Source organism: Synchiropus splendidus, chromosome 2 (genome assembly GCF_027744825.2).
Source record: "Synchiropus splendidus isolate RoL2022-P1 chromosome 2, RoL_Sspl_1.0, whole genome shotgun sequence".
In the NCBI taxonomy this organism is placed as follows: Eukaryota; Metazoa; Chordata; class Actinopteri; order Syngnathiformes; family Callionymidae; genus Synchiropus; species Synchiropus splendidus.
Window position 1 is genome coordinate 11,518,011 of NC_071335.1, and position 17,038 is coordinate 11,535,048.

General features: G+C 42.0%; 1 protein-coding gene across 28 annotated transcripts in view; it reads left to right on the forward strand.

Annotated features, from left to right (window-relative positions):
- LOC128753618 (receptor-type tyrosine-protein phosphatase delta-like) overlaps positions 1-17,038 on the forward strand; it is a 196,526-nt gene that overhangs the window by 66,793 nt on the left and 112,695 nt on the right. For 27 of the 28 annotated variants that reach the window (XM_053855408.1, XM_053855416.1, XM_053855421.1 and 24 more), the window contains exons 4-5: positions 1,215-1,287; positions 2,907-2,951. The gene's annotated coding sequence lies outside the window, so the exon portion shown is untranslated. Of the gene's footprint in view, positions 1-1,214; positions 1,288-2,859; positions 2,952-17,038 lie in introns of all 28 variants that reach the window. The other variant, XM_053855409.1, reaches the window with a different exon arrangement.

Genomic DNA, 17,038 nt, shown 5'->3' on the forward strand with positions numbered 1-17,038 from the left:
GTGGAGGTCTGACTTGTCTGTTGATGCTGGCTACGGTAGTGGACCTGTGCGGCTGAACAAGGACTTGCTACATCACCAGTGGGTGAGGCGCCAGGCCCACTCCACTGACAGAAACCATATGGCTGTCAACAAATTCTTCCATTCTTTGGCATTTTGCAGACCTCTAGAGGAGAACTGCAGGCACTGCTCGCCATCCACCTGCGTGTGATGGGAGAACAGGGGCTGAAGTGTGGACCTACCATAGACAAGTGGGCTCTAGTGCCTCCTGCTGGGTGGCCAGTGCATTATTTCCAGCAGAGAAGTAGGGCTTCAGTGTGGGTGGACCAGTAGTTAGTAGGTGATGCATGCACATCATAGAACCTAAAATAGTCACACGTCAAATCCATTTTCCCCCTTGAAGTGATATGGAATGCAGTTAATCCTCTCTAGACAGATACAACACAAGAAAAATCCAATTTCCCACCTGCAGTGACACACAGCTTGTCACAGTGCCCATGATGTCAAGAAATGTCAGTATATAGTCGTGTAAATGTAAATGCTGGTCAGTTTGGAGTTCAGCGTGATAGAAAGTGTTCAATGCCGAAAGAGAGGATTTAGTTGCGAAGTCCAGGAAGACCAGTAATCGTTGTGTTGCTCTCACCTCCACTTTGACGCTTTAGAAAGCCCACATGAATACAGACGTGACGTCAGAATATCTGATGCCTGCGCCACTTCTCTGCGCTGGCACAATGGCCAGAATGCAGAGAATTATACCGTTGTCGCTGCAGGTAAATGGCGCGGTCTGTAAGTGCCCGTCTCTGCTGTCAGGGTGAAAACACATCACACGTTTCCGTCCCTTCCCTTTTATATGAACTGTTCCCACTGTTGGGCTGCATTCTGAAGTCACCCCTATTTGATTCTCGGCACATCACCCGCTCATCTCAGATATGGCTCACAAGAAGCAAGCATGAAATCCTTAAAAGCCTTAAAAGCCCCGACTATAAGTGTTGAGCTGCAGATGTCCATTTCACCCAACCTGCATCTGGAGCAACTCATCTGTGGTTAAACTCTGGGCCGCCATGTCATGAATGCAAGTGCAGGCAAACAGAGAGTGTTAGCTAAAAAGCCAGAGTCAGTTTCCGGAGTTCTGAAGGGCTAAGACGCTGTTCTAATCCCTTTTCCACTTTTCCTCTTCACCTCCTGTGCCCTCTTCCCCCTCTCTGTCTCTCTTGCAGGAGAATTCGGAGGAGATTTCTTACTTTCGTCCTCAAAGATGAAACGGCCCAGCGGTCCTGTTTACTGAAACAGGTAAAAGAGGCTTAAGTTCAAAACCCAAATGTATCTGGATGTTCTTAGGCCCGACGCGCCAAGGGAAACATTTGTATTTAAAATAACAAGAAAATAAAAAACTGCAATTGTTTCATCTGCCATACAAACTGAATCTGAATTACTTATACTGCAGTAAACTATTGTTGAAGTAAATCACTGTGTTTACAAATTAATTTCACCTTTTTGTTAAAGATTATCCGGAAAGCTGGTCTGTTCAATATTTTCTTTTGTTTGTTTGTTTTAGTTTTATTTCTTTTTTCAATTTCACATTTATTTTTTAATAAAAAAAATATTATTTTATATTAATATAGCATATTGTCAAATCACTCCTCACACTCTCTTTGAAAAAAAATAAAATATATAAATTTGAAGAAATGTAAAAAATAAAGATTCATAAAATTATATGACTCTCTTGAACATTGTATTTAGCAAAAACATATTCAAAAGAAACTCTTCGAAAGATTATTTTCAGCCTCATTCCTTTTCCTTTACTAATGTTAAATTATTTGTGATCAAATTTTAGATTAAATAACACAAGAAGGCAATAAACTTGTTTCATCACAGTGATATTTTAACTTGTATGAAAAAAATTTTCATGTTCGGAAATATCAATCGTCAGTCTTATGAATGCCATGTTCTTATTGATCCAGGAAAGCAGAACAGCTTCATTCCTCAGTTTACGTTTCTGTCTCTGCTCATTGTATTTTCTTATAAGAAAGTGCCACCTCTTGTCCTGGAGACGGTGACAGGCTGAACAACATTCAGAGAGAATATCAGGACACGGAAACAAACAACATGTCGTCCTTTGAGACAGACAGGAGCCAGTGGAAACTCTGACAACAGGATGAATGTTTAACTGCACATCAACTCCCCACTGAAGCTAATCTGCTGCTGCAAAGCGGCAAGATTGGAAGACAAGACATGCAAAGAGACAGACGGGCAGATAGGACAAGACAAGAGCGGGAATCCCAGGTCGTGTTTTAAAAATACAGCCCTCTGATACATTATTGAGTATCTGGCGCTCCAACGCATCAGCGAGCTTTCCTCCCATGTTAGTGCTCAGGTTCGCATCGCGTCACCGTTCTATATTTAAATGACTCGCTCGCTCGTCTGTGCTGTGTTAAAAGATGCAGCGTTGGTGTGTGGTGCCTCCTTTAATGTGGCACGTCCATGATCTGAGGAGATTTCTAGCCACTGTATGAGTCACCTCAGCAACAAAAGGAAAATCTGGGCAGAGATCCCATCATAACCTGGACCTCAGGACTATTTGTAGTTCATTTATAAAGAGAATCATCTTTTTTTTTTCTTTACTCTTCATGCCGCTTAATGGCATCTATCTGCGTGTAACAAGGGAAATATTATTAAAGCCACGTTATTACCCTGGAGTTTGCATTTATGTTATCAGTCAAAACTTTCTGACCTGGTTTAGTGACTTGGTGCAACTGCAGTACCACATCTGATCCACAGATGGCGGCAGGGCAGCACTCTGCAAACCGGCTTTTCACCATCGGCTTTCAAAATAATGCTTCTGTCTGCTGTTTGTTTTTCAAGTGGTCCCTCTAAACCCACACCAAAACTGTCTCCGCTTCTCACTCCAGCGTCTTCACGTCAACTTCCCGATCGAGAATGAGCCATGAGTGACGGTAAGATAGCTGTCTTCTCTGGTGTTTGTCTGCACGATGGTCATTTTGGGTTCACGCTGGCAGCTCTGGAACACTTATGAGACTTTATGCCATTTCAAGGGCTTGTTTTTTCGCTTTCTGACAGATGTTGGAACAACATCATTAGCCCTGTGGCTGCCAGGATGTGAGGTTGCTATAGTGACAGTGAGTTGAGTGCTGGGGAGGCCAGAGTCGGCGGTGAGGGGTGCCGAGGATGAGGGGGTGGATTTGGAAATCAAGTGCCCTTGGCCTGTGTGTCTGTGCTGAGCTGGTGAATGTGCGCTTTTGTTCTTGTTTCAACGTGGGGAGGAAGACGCGCCCCACTGTGACACAGGGGCCATGATTGACTTAGAAATTGTTGACCGCCGTATCAAGTATTTAATGACCTCTCTCCGAAAATGTCGGAAAAAACAACCAAATTATAGCGCTGTAAATCACATCGTAAATTATATTGGATCCAGATTTGTTGTTTTGGGCGGACTGAAGGGAAACGCTGACAGACGAAACAAAGATGAATTCATTTAGAGCGAGATTCAGTCGTATAAAATGACATGGCTAATGACTCTCTGCTGTCAAGACCTGAAATCATTTTTAGGATTATAGGCGACAGCTGTTTTTAAACAGCTCCTTTTAAAGCCTCTCAAGTGCTTCAGTGAAAGTGTTTGAAGAGTTGAAGCAGGCTATGATCGTAAAGATAGCAGCGTGTTAAATCTGATCCCCCATCTGACACATAGTCCGACGTCTGGAGGTGTGACACTAAAACGATTATCAAGAAAGTACGTTTCCTTGTAGAGGCATTTTATTGTTTTTTTAAACTGCGAACTTCTATATTTTATTCTGTGGTTTACAGCTAATTTCAAAATGGAGTATGCAGATGTCAGAAAATGTTTGTTTTGGTGCAAAACAAGTGGCCATGCATCCAACATTAATGGACCTTCGAGAGTGTTCAGCCATTTCAGATCAGCGGAGAGAGAGCACAGAGCACATACATCCAGTACATGTAGAGCGCCTGCCATGCTAATGCCACAGTCAGTGATGAGAAAATGACGTCTTTGCAGCACTTTAGTAATTCGCCAGCCAAGATTATTGAACGGACGACTGTGAAAATGTGACGTCGACTCTTTCACGCAGCTGAAATTTTGCTCGGTCTGCATGCATTATTAGAAACAGTTATCGTGATTGCTGGATTATTTGGAGTGTGGCTCACCTCTGCTTTATATCGACCATCAAAGTGGATGAGTGTGAAATATTAATGTTGCTGTGGGACAGCTAATAAATTCACAAAGAGGAGGACAAGTTTATTTCTCCTTTATAACTGAACCAAAAGGTCCTCTCTGCCGCCACACAGCCAGCCGTTTGAACGCTCACCCCGAGTATTATCCCAACATGCAGCCAGCTCAGTGTAATAGTCATTGTGAGAGATATAATGTGCTCCACCATAAAGCACTGGCTTCACACAGGGATTACACTGCGATGATTCTTTCGGTAGAGAGTTTAGTCTCGGCCAGTGAGCGTTAATCTTCACCTGTGGAAGGAGACCACAGTGCAGCACTGAGAACAGAAGGCAGATTACTTTATATTCCGAGTTTGAAGCTTCGTGATTGAGCGTCTCTTGACAACCTCCCTAAGCTCTTTAGCTTCTCAAACGCAATCCGAGGGAAAGATGTCCCCCCCTACAATTTTTTTGACAAAGGCGCCATATCAGTGTGTGTGTGTGTGTGTGTGTGTCCGTCTTATCTCCGTGTGGCTCATGGGTCTTTGTCAACCAACTGTCCCCGACGTTGTAATTATCCTCTTGTGAGTCATATCTGATAATTGCTCCTTCCACTCCTTAAATATGACGCGCGCAAACACACACTGGCCCACATGCGCTGTGCTAATGAGATTACGCCAACCCAGGGTCCAGCTCACCACCGAGCTATTCCCTCCTCTTCCGCCGCGCTCTTTCGGACTGACATTCCCTTGCTTTTCACCATAAACCTGATTTAGTGTGGTGATCTCAGCTAAGTAGGCAGACACTTAGGAGCCGCGGCAGCTGACCCAAAGGGCTCAGCGAGAGTGGCCGTGAGGAGCCGCTGATGGTTCTTCAAAAACAACACGAGAAACTCACACCTACAACAAGTGCATCTCTGACATGCTTGTTGTGATCCATTTATTGTGATTTTCATCTGTGTGAGTGGGCGGCTACCTTAACTATCAAGCTACCCAAGTTGTTCCCACTCCAGAGAAATAGTCTGGAGCCCCAAAGTATAGATATACTACTGTGCAGTGCAACTACTGTGCGCTACATGTGTGTGTAATCTATCTACTACAAAGATGGTTCTGTTGAGTTCAGCTACACTAAATAAGTACAGAACTATGAGTGAATCAAATTCAGGTGTGTTGCAATAAGTGCGATCCTGAGACATCACAAAGAAATAACCCCATCGGTGTGGTCTCAACCTCACTGGCTAGCTAACCGGCTTTTAGCTAGGACGATGAGACGCTAACTGTCCGATTGATGTCCGATTATTAGTGCCTGTATAATGCCCTACTTACGGTGTTATGACACTAGTTTCCATGAAAAGAGTGTTTCCGCCCGGTGATTTAGGCCATTATGACTGGAATTTGGAGTTTTTCAACCCTTTTGTAGCAGTAGCTTGGTTTGTTTTCCAGCGTGATCTCACGGTTATCCACATCTCACAAGTCGCCACACTCACAGCACGCTGTGAAAACCGCGGATAAGTTCCAAGCTTTAAACAATCCTTTAAAAAACTAACTCATAGCTTTTTAAAGAGGAGTGTTTTGGTGTTTATTTATTTATTTTTTTTTCTTGAAGCCAGCTCCCCCACTGTCCAGTGCCATGCAGAGAGCTGTGCTGGGGAGCGGTGCAGTTCTCTGCATGGTTGCTGAATGCGAGCAAAATAGAAAACAGGTATCAAAATTCATGTGGTTCTATTTATTTGATCTAAAGGCAAGCCTTCATTGATATATATTTTGTTTGAATGAATGCATTTTTAGGACACCCAAGTAAAACAGCTGCCCAGGAGACTCCTGCATCTGAAAGTGTTTCTGTGGCAACGGCTACTGAGTTCATCTGTGTTAATGATTATTTGACTCAGATGTTTGTTTTTATAAAAAGTTATAAATAGATCTTTGTAGCTTGTTTTGTACAAAGCAAGTTGTTCAGTCAGTCGTTGACATAGTGTGTTGGGAAGTGAATGGGTTGAGGGTTTCAAAATCCTTACTAAAAGATGCCTTGAAAATTAAAGTCCATGTACGCACCAGATAAGCAAAACAATTTGCTCAAAACAAGAGACACTTTTTGCATTCTTTTTCTCTATTCTTTACATCCTCTGCAAAATTAAAAATCCAGTTCTGTTAAACCTTATTTTGAGTGAAAATATCTCTATGATTTAAGACAAATTCATCTTAGGAAGCAAGATGAAGGGACTTCTTTTATGACAATGCATTTTTAAATATGTTATGTTTTCACTTCTTTTATTAGCAGATTTTTTCACTTATTTTATGGTAAAAGTAGCATGAAATTACTGATAACATCTGACTCAAAATAAGGTTTAATTTTGAGTTTTTGGCAGTGTCTCTATTTCTCTTTCTTAGGATGAACCTGCTCTTCTTCCTGAAAAACTTGCTGACTTTTGGAGATATTTGCCCCTGCTTCCGCGCACTCTGTTCCCCTTGTTTACACAGTTGATTCCTCTGGCTATGTCATTTGCCGGCACCGATGTTTGTGCCAGTTAGAACAGCACCGCAGTCATCAGAATCAAGATGTAACTTATGGTTTATGGTAATTTTGTAAACAAAATAATGTTAAAAATGTAAGGACAGAAAGAATAACAACACAGGAAAAATGTTTTGCCCTCACCATGCAGGTGAATTCCGCCCTGAGGACGGGCGGCAGAGGTGGTGTGCCTCTTGTATAGTTCTTTTTGTCTATTTTAAAGTACTCTTAAAGCAGTCGGTGCTGAAGGGGGCCACTACAATGAGGCCACAAGTGGTGACCCCATATTGCAGAGTAGAGCAAAGTGAGGCCCGGGGGCCACATGCAGCCCTTTGTCCTTACATAGTCAGCGCAAAAGTACAACTGTAATTTGAATTCCTTTTCCTTTTGGAATTTTTTTTATTAAACTTTAATTCAGTCATTTTAATTGTAAGATACAAAATGTATTTATATTATTTGGTTTTACCCTGAGTTCTGTTGACAAAATATTCACCACTTGCAAACATCTTCCATTATTTATTATGATGGTTATGATTTTGACAACCTTTAAAAAAATGCATAGCACTTGCAATAAAACGAAGCATATCATGACAATTACACTTCAATTATACTCCCTAATAAAAAAAGCGACAAAATTTCAGTTTAATCCACTGAAGATTATTTTCTTTAGTCCTTTATTTCAGTTCGGCCCTTCACATTAGTCACAGGAAGGAACGGAAACTTACTTGCCCACCGCTGCCTCATTTATGTATCTAATACCTTTTTTAGGATTTGAAATATTGTTGATAGCTATGAGCAGATGTGGACAGCAGGGGGCTGTAGTGTTCCAGACAACAGGCACGTAAGAAAAGTAGTTTGTAGTCTGCAGTCCCAGGGAGCATGGTGAGCCTTCCAGAAGTTTGTGATGACTGGAAGACTAACAGACATCTGTGTCGCTATGATTCTGGTTTCCAAGAACAAGGTGAACACTCAATTGAATTTCCTTTACTGATGAAAATATACATTACCATTATTATTGTGAGAAACCGTATATATATATATATATATATATATATATATATATATATATATATATATAAATATATATATATATATATGTTGGTTTTCTATTGTGATTGTTGGGACTGATTTATACATTTTTTATTGAATATTTTTTTTAAAATCAAATCAGAATTTCCATTTGATACATTGAGTGCCTCCTTTCACTTTTTCACTGCTTGGTTTGAATCATGACTAAAACAATGCACTCCGTAAGCTTTCAATTTTCACTGTGTGTCTTCCGCTGACTAAAATGCTAATGGAGATAGCGACAGCCCAGAGCAGAGTTGTGTTGTTCAGGCCATTGTGTTGAGTGGTCGGATGTAAAGCGCCGGATCGCCGGAGGGTCTATCCGCAGTATTACACATGGTGCGTTAAGGCGTGGGAACTAGAGGCCCTCGGAAAGCGAAAAGCTTAAATGCCAGAAATTGCGGGCATAAACACAGGAGAGGCACACGCTGCGCACTACACACAGGCTGTGGATTAGGATGAGGATTATGGAGGCATAGCTGTAAAACAGGCAGAGACAGATCAGTGTCATACTTCATAAACACATACATACTGGATGTGCACTAAGGATGCGGCGTAATATGGATTTGCTCTGAGGTGGAGGGTTTGATGACTGAGCTTGAAGCGTCATGACGGAGCGTCGCTGAAGCTTAAATAGTGAGATTGTTCAGCTGGGCATCAAAGACGCTTCGGCAATCAATTATTGGACGAGAGAGGCACAAACCGAGAGTGACAGAGATTTCATGCCTTGCTTGCAGAGTTAATTATTAATGCGCAAGGGTTTCCTTTTCTGTTCAAATATGGCTGCAGTTACGTGTCAAACAGCCAGAGCGCTTCACTGTAAAACACTGCATTATTCATGTTGAAAAATGTATTGATCTCCCTGTGAGAAATGTCTTTGCAGCAGGTACAGTGTCGTACCAAGATGTTTCAGTGTGGAAACAGTTAACTAAGTCTTCGTGACAAGGGGCTCTGCGCTAGCTGTTTGAATAAACTAGCCTTTATGATCTCAGGGACATTTAGTGCAGCACAAGCCTGTTCACCCAATGTGCAAGGCTGTTATCGAGTCTGCTGCGTTTCTGAAAGAAAGATGTCGATGCAATCGTTGTGAATCAGCCGACCTCCGTCCATTGCAGGGACCTTCCACCAAAGCAGACCTGGACCACCTCACAGTTCCATCGACGTCTCTCAGTGTGACTATTGATCGCTGCTGGACAAAACTGGAGGCTAAGAACATGCCACGTGGGCAAGTTGCATTGTTTTGGGTAATTGATGTTTTGCGCCGCTGACTTGCGCTCAATCATTTGTGTCAAACTCAGGGCCCGGGGGCTGAATCTGGCCCACCTCATCATCTCCAGTGGCCCCTGAGAGCTAACTTCACCCCTCCCCAGTCTCACATCAGTTATATCAATTTGAACCTAAAATTGAAGACAGGATTTGATGTTATATTCAAACACCATCTGAAAGCAATGAGCACAAGCTTCCATTGATGTATGACATCATCCGGCTAAACGCACACAGCTGCGGTGATTCGTTGACCGCGAGACAGCAAGACAAAAAGAGAGCGTTGCTGGAAGTTTGTACAGTGTTTATTGCGTTTGAAAATGAGTCGGAAAGTGACTTTATTTTTGTTAGAAGGGCAGGTGGGCAGTGTTGTCTCTCATGGTTCTCACTCAAAGCCACATGTAAAGCATTATTTTTTCAGTTTGAAAATCTCAGATCAGTGCTTCTGTTTTTACAGCCGATCCGCAGCTTTCTGAAAACGGTGACGTCATTACCCTGTTTCTTGGATCTTCTCACTGCAATAATAGCCAACTTCAGAGTAGCAGTCACTCGGTGGCAGCTGTGAAAGTCAGCGGAAATCTGCTTCTCTTCTGCTTCTACTGCTTTGTCATGAGCACCAAACATCCCATGCAAACACAAACAGATCTGTTAAAGAACTGTTTTAAGACTGCACCAGCTAAAAACAACTGAGGCTATATATATATATATATATATATATATATATATATATATATATATATATATATATATATATATATATATATATATATATATATATATATATATATACATATAGGGTTAATGTTATATATATAAAAGGGTTAATGTTAAATATTTTATGTTGAAGATCCTTTTGCTTATGGCGTCATTTCTTTTCACTGATGTTGAGAATAGCTTCCAACATCGTATTTCTTATAACCCACTGCACCAGCCAGCCAGTGTAGACGCACATTTTGACCAATGATGCGTGAATTCAACAAAAAAAGAGAGATGGAAAAAACAGAGAAACTGACTCTTAAACTTGAGGCAGCTCCCATCATCCACTTAGCCACTACTTCTTTCTGTATGTCCCGGTGCGGTGTCACTGGGTGGCCTATGTTTCTGTGCATGCAAAGATGCTGTGTCTTGGGTGCCTTACTGAATGCGTGAACTTTAACATCCCAGGTATTTAATCAGGTTATTTAAGCCATCTGAAAACAAAACTCCATTTAGAACTTATGTTAGAGCTTGTATCATGGGTGTTTTTTTTTCCTTATATTTCCTCCTTCAGGGCTTTTAATGTGATGACCTAGATAGTTGTTCACAAATTTGAGTCAATACTGCTCTGCTACAGTGTAGCCTTGACTCTTTAAAGACTTTGGGAACAGAAAGAGAAAAGCTCCTGGGTGGTTTTGCTACAGTGATGTGATGGTAAAGCAGATGTAGAGCAGGGCAGATATCAGATCATGTTGAAGAGATTGTGTGCTTCTGGCTGTTAAAGGTGAATTCATTCTTGACACTCTTTTATGGTGTTTAAATATCCGGCCAAATGATCGGTCGCAGTTCACACACCCGCTTCATATATGCCTCAACATCACAGTGACTGAGAGCCTCAATATGTGTCTCCTCACTCCTCCACCCCGCTGCGTCGAGCGTGTCTTGGACACCAGACATCTGTCATCGGCACGCAACTCTGCGGCTCTGCGCGATCCGTCTTCGCTCCAACTGTCAAACATAATCATCAATCTACTCCCTTTCTTTTATCTCCTTGTTGAATATTTCTGCCTGTTCCTCATCCCTCCTCGTGTCTCCTCCTCGCTGCTTTCAGTATGCAGAAATGTGTAACCAGTAATTTGCAATCACTGCCACTGTAACACACTTGCCGACTTCCAGACCGCAGAAGCTGCTGTCGTGTATAATAACAGATAATTGCTCATTATGGCTTCGCTCTTGGCACGAGGAACCACTCGCAGTGACATCCACTTCTGCATGACCCGTGTGCATCTGTGCGAAACACGGCTGTCTTCATTTTGTCTGTCTTTGCTGGTGTGTATCGACATTATGCTGCTTAGATAGGAGTGGCGTCCGTGTCGGACCATGCGGCACAGTCAGGGTGACAGGAGAACGCACTGGTGACGCCACTGCTGCCACTCCATTCTTTCCCTCAGTGGCAATGTCAACGGTTAATGCCATATTTTAAACTCCAAACCACTTTGTGATGCTGCTCGTCCTGATAAATCTGGTTGAGGAGGTGTGCATTTTTTCTTGTGCATGATGAATCGCACTTGCCACTGAATCAATTGAAGCGAGAAGGAAGTTAAAGGAAGAATGATAAAAGCCTGGCTGTGTGTAGTTTGTCTTACCCTGTGATGGACTGGAAACGTGTCCCGCTCGTCCCTGATGTAGCTGTAATGGACTCCACCTCTGTGTTCCCCGTGCCTGGACGATTATGAATAATCATCGGCAGTTTCTGCTCTGATCTTTATAATCGATCACTGTTTAAGCAAAGGCTGGCCAGCGAATTGGATGCACCCCTCCTTCGTGACCACCAGAGGTCGCCATGTTCTGACTCTGACTGATGACGCAGAAGCCGTGAAAATGTAGTTTTCAAAATATGATATGTGCATTCTGTTGTCGCAGGAGTGAGTTCCCTTGTAATGTCTGGTACTAAAATGGATTACATTTATTTAACTACTGTAATAGACTCGAGAGATGCGGAGTCTGCTTGTAGCATTAGCCACCAAGCTAACTTGAAATGAAACAGCATGACATCAGTTGCTACGATCGAGTCAAGTTCTGCCAGTCCACAGTCTTGATCTGCCTGGAATCTTGATGTTCTTTGACTAATCTTAATCTACCTTGAAAATAAAGCCAATGCCAGAGTTTGCGAATCTACTTCATTTTATTTCACATTTTACTTTTAAAACCTCCCCATTATCTGTAGTCTTGACTTAAGGGCACAATGGATTAAAAATAATGGAACATTTACTCAGCCAATTCAATCTGGATAAGTTTGTTTTTCTTAAACATTAATCGGATGTTATTGTAATCTTTTGGTTTTTCGTTGTCATTGTAATTGTAAATGTTTTACTCATCTTGGCTTTCTTTATTTGAAACAACGGCCTGATAAAAAAAAAGAAAAAAAAAAGAGATTAAGTAAATAAATGTTCCAATTTCCATGATGCCTCCAACAATAATAATTCATTCTAATCAGCCAAGTGTCTGCAAACCAGCTCCGGCTGAGGCTAATTCTTTGAAGCTCTTTGTAGATCAGAGTTATTTATTTAATCTTCAGATGGCGTGTTGTCATTCCCATTTCATTTCTGCTGCATAAATGTGAAATATCAATGCTAATATGCTTGGCTGTGGACTGGACGGTTTTTGTCTTCTTTGTCAGAGGTTGCCGCAGCTGGATCCTCCTCCCTCCACACACCTATCGCCCTCATGTCCTCATTTAACACTGTCATGAACCTCTATGGAATGCTCCGTCAAACACGTTCCCCGTCTCTCCTCTCCACATGTCCTAACCATCTGGCCGCCCAAACTTCATCTCCTAACCGTCCCTTTCCATTTCTAATCTTTTCCTTCCTAGAAGCACCCAATGAAAACCTGGGCATCTTGAACTATGACTTCTCCAACCTCTTGTCTTCGTGTCAGAGCTGCTCAAGTCTTTCTTTTTCCCTTCTTTACAGTTCGATGCAAATATCTATCGTAAAGCCCAGGCACAGGTACAAATGTTGCAGGGTAACTCTACGCACTCAATGTTTCTCATTTTACACTCCGTGGGTTCATGCCCGGAGGACAGCCGCCCAATTCTTCCTCGGTCTTCGCCACTAATGTGATAGCTGCTTAGCTTGTCACTCATGGCTTATTTTGGTGGAGTCAGCAGCAGCGTGTAATGGTCTGTCCTCTTGCAGCGAAACCTGTTTTCTGCTGAAAACCGGGAGCAGTCCTTATGTTTTCCCCAAATAAGTTTAAATAAACCGCACCATCACTCCCAATCGCGTCCTCCTCTTTACTGCGCCCCTCTTCCGCTCCCCTCTCTCTCCACCCGATTGTGCCGATTTTCATTTCCGCTTCCTCAGTATTAGGGAGTAGTTATCTTGTCTGTGAACACAGGGTAAATGAGATTTTGTGCTGGAGTGTGTATCTCCACGTGTGTGTTCATGATTCTATAAATATAACCTTTTCACTATGGATATGTGCAACCATGAAATCATGCACACACATATATCTATATCTATATATATAGATATAGATATATGTATGAGAGAGCGTACCGTATCCGTGTGTGTACGTGTGAGTGTGTGTGTGTGTGTGAAAAGAGTGGTGGTGCACTTCATCTTTCCAGCAGGCTCAATATTCCCAAATGCAATTTCCTCTCTGTGAAAAGAGCTGGCTGGGTGTTCATCATGCTACACTCCCACCTCTGTTTTAATACAAGCGTCTCCAGCATTGTTAGGCTGCTTGATTTTGATGAAGCAGACGGATCGATGTGCAGGTCTGTTCTTATTTCAGCATAATTTATGAAAGAGTTCATCTCCAGATACAATGAGCAGAGAGGCTCTGGTATGTTTCCGCACGTGTAACGTGCAGGTTCTCTGGTTATGATAGCTGATGACGGAGACGTTCAAGCAGGACTATAGGTATGAAATGAATTGTGATCACATGGATTGCTAAAAGCCGGCATGGCCCTCCACCTCCAGAGTTACATCATGGATGAAGAGACCCAGATAGCATGAAGCAAATCCAATTTATGCTACAATCCTACAATCCTAACCAAGGCTGGTTCCCATTTTAGGAATGATGTTACCTCTCCTCTATGATGGAGAAGTGACTGTATGATGTCACGCATATATATATATATATATATATATATATATATATATATATATATATATATATATATATATATATATATATATATATATATATATATATATATATATATATATATATATATATATATACACAGTGGTACCTCGGTTTTCGAACAAATCGGAGTTCGAACAAAAAGGTTGGAAATTTTTTTCCTTCGGATTTCGAACGAAAATCCAAAACTCGAACGCCCCCGAAAAATGCCGGAAAAAAATGTGTGCACCGATCAGCTGACCCACAACGTGCTTTGTTATTGTGTGCAGCCTCTGTATGCAGACGTGTCCCGTTAGCTACATTTACTGAATGTTTTTTCTTCATATTGAGGTGTAAAACCTTTCCTGTCTCCGCACTGGACCGTGGTAGAGTGTCACAGGGGAGGTGCTCGCTCTCCACACCTCTCCTCCAGGGTTTGATGTCCTGTTGTGGGCTGGAGCTGGGACAGGGATGAGGCGAGTCTGGGACAGAGCGTTACTTGGTTTATGACTTTGTCACAGCCAAACTGCACAGAAGCGCACATTCAGAGCTGGACACGCACCGGGCACCTCTTCACTTCTGGAGAGACGTCACTCACTCGGCAACCCCTCCCACATGCAGCGGCCACACACATAGAGGAACAGCGCACCTGCAGCAGACACTCTACATTCACTCCGACAAAACACTATTTTAAGGCTTGGAACGCATTCTTTCTTTTTCCATTCATTGTAATGGGAAAAATTGATTCAGATTTCGAACAAATCGCTTCTCGAACGGCCGTCTGGAACAGAGAACCGAGAGGTACCGAGAGTGTTCAGTTGTATATATATATATATATATATATATATATACATATATATATATATATATATATATATATATATATATATATATATATATATATATATATATATATATATATATGGAGGTGGCTTTTGCAGTGTTATTCACTGAAGAATATCAAAAGAAACATAATGGGCGCTGTCCCTTGCTGGCGGAACTGAAGTCACGCATTACAGTCGGACACAACTGTGTGAGGACGGCTTGGATTGGAGGCAGATTTAGTTCTAGTAGCATTATTGCTGTCCCCAATCCTGATTGGTTGTGTTCCGTGGTAGAAACCCATACATGTGTCAGTTTGGCTCCTATGTCTGCCATTTTTTAATCTGTTAGTATCGGTCTCAGTTGTTGAGCGAAACTCGTCCAATTACAGCCTGTAAATCATACATTACATATATATGCATTAAGGAGTGGTTTAGTTTGAATAGCTATAAAGAAATCAAATCTGCACATATCGTCCAACATGTCAATGCCGTGCCTGAGGCCAGGGCATATGACCAGGCCCTTTAAAACCCAATATAGCTCAACATTATTATCGCATTTGTACTGCAGCTGGTGGCTGCTGAATCCCCATTGCACAACCGAGGCACAAAGAAGTGATCCTGTTCAGGGTTGTGGGGAGTGCTGGAAGCAGTCATGGGGCAAGAGGCGGGAATACACCCTGGACAGGTCGCCATTCTATCGCAGGGCACACTCACACCATTCACACACACACACACCTACAGTAGGGGCAATTTTAGAGTGTTCAGTCAACCTAATGAGCACACGGGGAGAACATGCAAACTCCATGTAGAAAGGAGTCAGACTCAGCAGTCAGGGATCGAACCCACAACCTTATATTGTGTGTGAGTATATATATATATATACTTTATATCCAAGAGAATAAGCTCATGCTGAGCTTTTATTCATATGTTTCATCTGGGGAAATACAGAGGTTTTCCAAGGCCAACTGAGAGGCATAATCTGCGCAGCCCGTCCTGGCTGAGCCAAACACATCTTAAAGTGGGACGTGCCCTGAAACACCTCATCATCTCAGACTTACAGTACAGTACAGGCGCTGAGCCTCATCCTGGCTGCTTCACAATTTGGGGCAGGAGCTCTTCAGATGGCCACACGAGAGGGAGATATTAAGATTACTGCCGTGATCTCGTAGATAAGCCCACGTCTAAGTGAGATCCCATTCATAGATGAAAAATAAAGTCATTATTTGCTGCTCAGCTTCTTTTCATAGCTAGTGCTTTGCTAATTGAAAGTCGGATTATGATTATTACTCATTAAAAACACATCACATTGTTGACTGATATGATGCTGAGAGACATTTTTGACTTCATTACCTCTCAAAATAAAGATGTTATATCTCTTTATATGCACATGTTGGCGGGGGGGTGGCAGTGTGGAGTCGTATGATGTTGAGATTAGAGGAAGGACTGGAAATGTCACGACTTGAACTTTGGCGTGATGAAACGTAAAAGTGCTTGCAGAGTCTCTGTGTGTTCTCCAAATGTTAAGACACTAATTTGAACCTGCGAGGAACGTAATGGAAGTGACCGAAAGCATTGATGGGTGTATTGATGTGATTAAATAGTAAATTCATGTCTAGACCAAACGTAATTGAAACGATACATCACATCAGATTTGGTCATCTTGTGCATAAATTCTGAGGCAACAGTTGAGTCGAATGAATTTCCCATCACAACAGCTCTATTATTTTATAGTTTTCATTAAAATGTATTATTATTTTTCTCTGTAAATGTGCCTCCCTCATCTGTAGTTTATGTGGGAATTAATAAAACATGAACCGGCTTTAACCTGATGCTCTATATTGTGTCACAGAACAAAAACTGGCAATAATATTTTATGATATACTATTAAAGCCAGATTGATTGGACGGTGGAAGTTCATTCAAAGGTCAGGTAAGTTTAATGTCAAAAGATGGAACATTTCTCCACTGTTAAATGATGTTATGACCTTAACTTCAGATTATGGTCTGTCAGTTCAGACTGGTGTTCAGTTGAGAAGCATTTAGCAGCATATTTATATGGCATTGATTCATGTAAATATCCACGTGTCCCATCAGATCTGAAGCTGCATTTCACTGTAGTTTGCCAGAAGCCTCGTCTCTGCTTTGAAGAGGCCGCGCCACCAAAGACGCTTGTCAATGGGAGAAGCCAAACAAACCCGCTCCTCTCCAGATCCCTGAAGAAAGATCTGCGCTGCCAAACCTCTGCAGCAGCTGTGAGCTCCACCAGACTGCTGTGGAAAATCATAGACTCATGCATGACTTAAAAATTATTGAAAACTGATAAATTAGTGGGTTGACAGTATGTGCAGTTCGCCCGCAGGGAGG